We start from the raw sequence: 4,639 nt of genomic DNA, 5'->3' as shown, positions 1-4,639 counted from the left end.
AGCCCTTCAGGCTGGAAGCCGTGTCTGAAGGAGCCTGACCTGGTGAATGGGCATGGGGTGGAAGCGTCCAACCAGGGTAATGTGGTTTTGAAACAAAAAACAAACCACCCCCCCCAAAAAAAAAAACCCCTCCCACTCTATATCTGACAACTCTCACCTAAGCTGGCCTCGTCTGCAGCCCCACGCAGCTGTTTGTTATGATCTCTCTCTCTTATCTCTTCCTGGCTTCCTCTCCCATTCTCCTCCCCCAAAGGATGGGAAATCTTCAAAGAAAAAGATGTGTCACTGTAAGTCTACAGCCCAAGAAATGGGCCAGATAAATTATTAAAACACATAAAAAGAGTGAGTGGCGGGGGGCGGGAGGCCCTAGAGGACCAATAGCCACCCCAGTTGGACGGTGAGCTGAGGGCCTCGGGGGAGTCCCTCCTCGGAGTCCTGCACAGGCTGACGTGTACCCGGACGCTGGCTTTGTTACCCCAGGGCCAGGCCTAGGGGGCGTCACAGTTCCAACAGCCAAGTCCCCGGTGTCTGCTCGGCTGGGAAGCCAGACCCCAGGTGGAGGGGCCTCTCTGTCTGGGCTGGACATTTGGGATCTACTTCCCCTAAGACTCAAGCTGGTAACTGCAGTTTTAGTTCTCGCTTTTATCTCTTTTTGAACTGTGAAAAGACATTCCCAAGGGGAAGAGGGGATACTGTTTTCTCATGAAAGAAGAAAGCCATGACCGGTTTAAGGAAGTAACCAACTTTCCGAGTGCGGTGAGACGGTGCTCAGAGCTTTGCTTAGATTCTGAGGCGCCCCGTACCCGTGGGGGTGGGGCTGCAGGAGACAGCCACCCCAAGTGAACTCCCTTTCCTTCAGGGGGCGTCTGCAGGAAGCACCCACTCTCGGCCGGTACCCCCAAGCCCCTGCCCTGCCTACTGTCTTACTGACCTCTGTTCCTTCATTTCCCTGCGGCTCCTGGGTTCTCGCTTGCCCATTTCTGACTTCTGGGGCCAGACGAGTCCTTGTGGTGGCGTTGTGCTGGGCACTCGGGATGTTCAGCAGCACCCTGGCCCTCTACCCACCAGATGCCCACGCACATTGCCAAATGCCCCAGTGGGGGTGGGGTGGGGCAAACTGCCTTCCAACTCACCTCACTATGGACCCATTTACTACCTCCCTTCCACCCAGCAGAGGGCAATTGTCCATTTTATTCACTAATATGTCTTCGAAGTGCCTAAAGCTATGCTTGCCACAGAGCTAGCTGGTGCTTAATATTTCTTTCCAGATGGAGAACTCTCTCTCTAATGGTGAGCCACTAGGTTTGAAATGTTGTTGGGACAACCTGATAGAGTGAAATGAGCATGATTAATGGAAATCAACAGACTTGGGTTGAGTTCCTAACTGGGTCATTGATTAGCTGTGTGACCTTGGGCAAGTAACATCACACCTCTGAGCCTATTAGGCTCCCTCCTTCCTATAAGTCTGTATCAGAGTGACTGCTATATGTGGCATAGGAAAGTGGCATATAGGAAGTACAGGATAAAGAACTGCAATATGTGACAATAGGAATGTTTGGGTCATCCCAGCACTCCTCAAATGAAAACACTCTGCCAACAGCATTAATGTACTTGCTTATAAGATAAGGCTTCATTTTGTGCAAACGGTGTGCATAAAAGGAAGACAATATTGCTGTTTGAAGAGGTTTACGACTCTGGAGGACATGAAGTTCCCAATGTCCTTTGGAGACACAAATGCTCAGAGCTGTGCTGCCCAAGACAGTAGCCACTCCCCACATGCCAAGGATCACCTGCAACGTGGCCAGTCTGGGTTGAGCTGTGTTTTGAGTGTCACCTAAACACTGAATTTTAAAGATGGTGCAAAATCAAGAATGAAACGTCTTATTATGTTGAAATTATATTTTGGATATATTGGGTCATATAAAACATTAATTTCATCTGTGTCTTTTAACTTTTTAAAAACTGCTAGGAAATTGGAAAGTACCAACGTGCACGTTACATTTCTGTGGGATGGAGGCAAAAGAACAGAATTGAGTCTCCATTTTACAGACCATAAAACTGAGGCTCTCACAGAGAACTCAGGCAGGACTGGGTTGGAGGAGTCTTTTCCCACGCCCGGGTTGCCTGACATCAGGGGGAGAGCTTAACACAGATCCACGGTGTCCTTAGCAGAGCAGGCGTTCTGAGAGCCACAAAGGTGGGGTGGAACCCCTTGATGTCGCCCTCACCTCCGCAGAGACCTCCCCAGACAAAACAAATAAGCCTTTGGGTCTGACGAACTGCAGCGGGGAGCGGAAACCAGGAAAGATCAAAGACCCAGCGGTTTACCCCCTTCCGGGCGGCGTAGCTTGGCAGCGCGCCCCGAACCCCGGCGGGCACCCACGGTCCCTGGACCAGGAGATTCGAGGGGCTGGCTGACAGCTCTGGGCTTCTGTACACTTGTCGCCGCTAAGCGTCAGCTGGATACCCACCTTAGGGCGCAGTGGGGGCCTCTCCTAGACTCTCGACTGAAACAACTCAGGAGTCGGAGGAGGGACTTGGGAGGGAAACGCACCAACGTCTGCTACAGAAGGCAGATGGTGGGAAGAGGCGGCGCAGCAGGAGCGCAGGGGACGCTGGCACCAGAGCAGCTGAGGTCTCCACGCCTGACCTCAGTTTCCCCACCTGCAAATCGGAGCCCCCCTCCCTGATCGCTTAGAGGAAATACCGAGGGGAGGAAAGACACGGTACCGTTAGCGGGGGGAGAGAATGTTCTACTGAGGGCAGCACCCCAAAAGGGTGTCGGTCCCCAAACGCCTCCCGATCACAGTCTCCGCACGGGTCCCCAGCCCCGAGACCCTGGCTGAAGATCGCCGGGGCCACCAGGGCTTGCTGGGCCCCTCCCGCCCGCGCGCCGGCCCCCTGGCCCCGGCGTCCTCACCACCGCGGTTGCTAACTCTCTCGCNCCAGGGCCACCCCAACCCCCAACGCCAGCGACCAGTCCCCCCAAACCGCTCCTAGAGCCGTCTTCGGGCCCCCACCTCTGTCCCGCCTACTCCCTCCCTGCGGTCCTGCTCTCCCACTTCTGACCCTAAAGCCCCACCCCTCCTGCGTCCCCGCCCTCTGGGCTCACAGCGCCCCTTCTTCAGACCCCCAAGTGCTCTAGCCCAAGATCCTGTCGCCCTCTTTCTGGCCCCCAGCCCCTTTCCCCGAGATCTTGGCTTCTGCGTCCACTGCTCCCGCTCTCCTGACCCTCAGCCCACTGCTGTCCTGGCCTCCTGATCCCCAACCCCCTCTTCCCCGGGTTCTGCCTTCCCTTGCCCCGGTTTGGATCCTTGCTCTTGGGGTTTTGCTGAACCTGGTTCTCCTGATCCCCTGCGTGTTTCTTGGATCTTGCCCAAGCTCTTGAACCCCCAGCGGACCCCTCGGTACCTTTACTCTCTGCCGCGCCCACTCCTTCTCCTACTCTTGGGGAACTTTCCGGCCGGTGGGGGGCCCAGACTCAGAGGCTTCGTGTCATCCCTGTCCCAGGTGACAGCTTCGCCGTGAGCGCTGCCTGGGCTCGGAAGGGCATCGAGGAGTGGATCGGGAGGCAGCGCTGCCCAGGTGGTGTCTCAGGACCCCGACAGCTGCGGTTGGCGGGCACCGTTGGTCGAGGCACCCGGGTACGGTCCCCACCCTGTCCTGTCCCCTCACCCCTTTCAGCCTCAGAGATGGGTCTTCACCCATCCCCACTTTTAGCACCCTCCTGGCACGGTGTCCAGGTCTGAAAATCCTGTCTCTGCAGTCCCCTGCCCCAGCAGCACAGCCCTGTGCCCCATGCTATGGGGAACCTGAGAGGTCTGATGGGCCAATCTCCTGCCCAGTTGGGGGCAGAGGGCTGCCAGGAGGCAGGTCCCGGGTGAGGAGGTGGTATAGGTCTAGTGGATGGGAAACCTGGTTTGTGCTAGTGGGGTTTGGGGGCCTGCTTTGACTTCTACCTGGTTTCTGTGACCAGCATTCACAGGGGCGTTGCAAGTGGGCCTAGGGGGAGGGGAGGCATTGGGACTCTCTGGCTGGAGGGCAGGGCTGTGCTGGCCCAGGGTCTTAATGTGTCTTAGTGTCTGTGGCATTCATTAGTGCCATCTGCCATCTGAGTGGAGAGCTTGGGGACCAGTGGGACCCAGCGTCACCCTTAGTGAGGCTCACAGGGCGGGAAAGGCCTCACTCACTCTGCTGTAGCCTGGCACGCCCCCGTGCCTGCCCCCGGTGGGTCCAGGAGGTCGGAGTTGTTCCTGGAGGAGCAGTGATTGTGACAGGGGAATGAGTGAGTGCAGCCACAGCTCCTGGCCTGGGACTGGTGTTCACAGATGTCGTGTGAGCTCCAGAACTCTGCACGGGGCTTTCAGATGGTCTGCGTGGAACTCTCGCAAGCAGAGGATCAAAGGATGAATCAACTTTTTGATGTGACATTTAATTTTTTTTTTTTTTTAAACTTGGAGGGGAACAGACTGAGTCTCGGGTCTGGTTAGTTCTTTGGTCTTGCCCATGGCTGGGGAGAGGCTGGTGGAGTCTTCAGATGCGTGTGCATTTGGGTGGTGGGACCTGGCAGTTAGATTGCAGGGGCTGATGTTGGGGGGGGGGGGGGTCGTGTGCAGTGCATGAAGGTAGCTGCTGCTGG

The 4,639-nt window shown here is 56.3% G+C and overlaps 1 protein-coding gene across 1 annotated transcript in view; it reads left to right on the top strand.

The window, feature by feature from the left end:
* The first annotated feature begins 3,516 nt into the window (after window positions 1-3,516).
* The window catches only part of Nkd1 (NKD inhibitor of WNT signaling pathway 1), a 79,410-nt gene continuing 78,287 nt past the window's right edge, over window positions 3,517-4,639 (top strand). Inside the window, exon 1 of the mRNA XM_048792217.1 lies at window positions 3,517-3,644. The gene's annotated coding sequence lies outside the window, so the exon portion shown is untranslated. The remainder of the gene's footprint in view (window positions 3,645-4,639) is intronic.

This window comes from Marmota marmota, unplaced genomic scaffold, assembly GCF_001458135.2.
Source record: "Marmota marmota marmota unplaced genomic scaffold, marMar, whole genome shotgun sequence".
Taxonomy (NCBI): Eukaryota; Metazoa; Chordata; class Mammalia; order Rodentia; family Sciuridae; genus Marmota; species Marmota marmota.
The sequence above is the reverse complement of the archived record's forward strand: the minus strand, read 5'-3'. Positions and strand labels throughout refer to the sequence as shown.